This window comes from Schistocerca americana, chromosome X, assembly GCF_021461395.2.
Source record: "Schistocerca americana isolate TAMUIC-IGC-003095 chromosome X, iqSchAmer2.1, whole genome shotgun sequence".
Taxonomy (NCBI): Eukaryota; Metazoa; Arthropoda; class Insecta; order Orthoptera; family Acrididae; genus Schistocerca; species Schistocerca americana.
The window spans coordinates 942,720,766-942,722,093 of NC_060130.1; positions in this window are offsets into that span (position 1 = coordinate 942,720,766).

Sequence of the window (1,328 nt, forward strand, 5' to 3'; positions counted from 1 at the left end):
GATATGCTACCATCATCAGCAACACAGTCGAGAGTAAGTAGCAGTATGGAAATTCTATTACCACTAGTGGATTCCTTCTGTGTATTGTTTCTGAATTTGTCCTCTTCCTGCTGTCCTACTTCATGTGGCTTGACTATGTCAGGAACAGATTGAGTTGTGGTACCTGGGAAGTGCGCAAGGAATGAGGTGATGAACCCAGTTGTATGTACGCAGTATAACCTACTAACTCACGTAACTTCCTTTGCGAAGTGACATGACGCGGTACGTTTGAAATGCTGGCAAAGAGGGTATTATGCCAGGCAGCATAATTAGAATACTTGAGTGAGACAACTGACTCAAATGGCGTTCCACGTCTCTGAGATTCAAGGATGTGGGATGGGTCAATTTCCATGACGTCATCGTTATACCGCTCATGATCCCTCGAAATTGAGTTATCTTGATAATAAAGAATCCACCTAAGGTGACTGTCAGAATCAGTGTAAGAAATAATGGGAGTCATAATGGACTAACGTATCGGGTTTCAGAGAAATATCGCGAAGAGAAAACGTTATGGAGTTGTAGGAGTTGAATTAAGGGGTACGGGTTGTAGGTGTTAAAACTCCTGTGGTTAAATACATACTTCAGTAGCATTGCAGAGCTCGTGAGGCTCGATATGCTCTATGGATCTCTCGGGGATGAGAGGATAAATTTCAGGGTTTAAGCGATAGTTTTCCAGGTAATAAGATCAGAAATGCGACTGTAGTGACTTTATCACGAATTCCTTTTGAAGTGTAATGGGCTACTAAGATAATGTGTAACGTGGGGAACAGAATCAATAGCTCGATGAAGATGAATGATACATTGGTGAAGATAGGTATAGAGTAGAAGAGGATAATTCGTGGAAAAGAGCGAGTATGTAGTTCTGTAATGTTAGACAAGTCAAGCAGGAGTACTCATATTGTTGTAGGACGCCTCCCGGAAGTCCAAAAACCCTATCCCTAAGAGAAAATTGACACCTCAAGGCCATAGACTATAAGTGTGTCATAGACTACTTGGCGAGACAACCTTCAGAATGCTCTGTGGAGCTGCGAAGGGGCACCTCAAAGTCATAGACTATATGTGTGTCATGGATTCCTTGGTGAGACAACCTCATCACCAAAAACTATGAACACTTCGGCACACGTTATGTAATATCTGCTGCGACAACATGACAACAAACCACTTTGGAACATGTAAATACCAGTCGTCTGGCCAGCAAATCACGGAATCGTTGAGTCATCGGGTCAACGTCCTTCAATATCAGCTTCCACCGTGAGGTCGCTACCGTCCTACCGTCATCCTCACTGGAC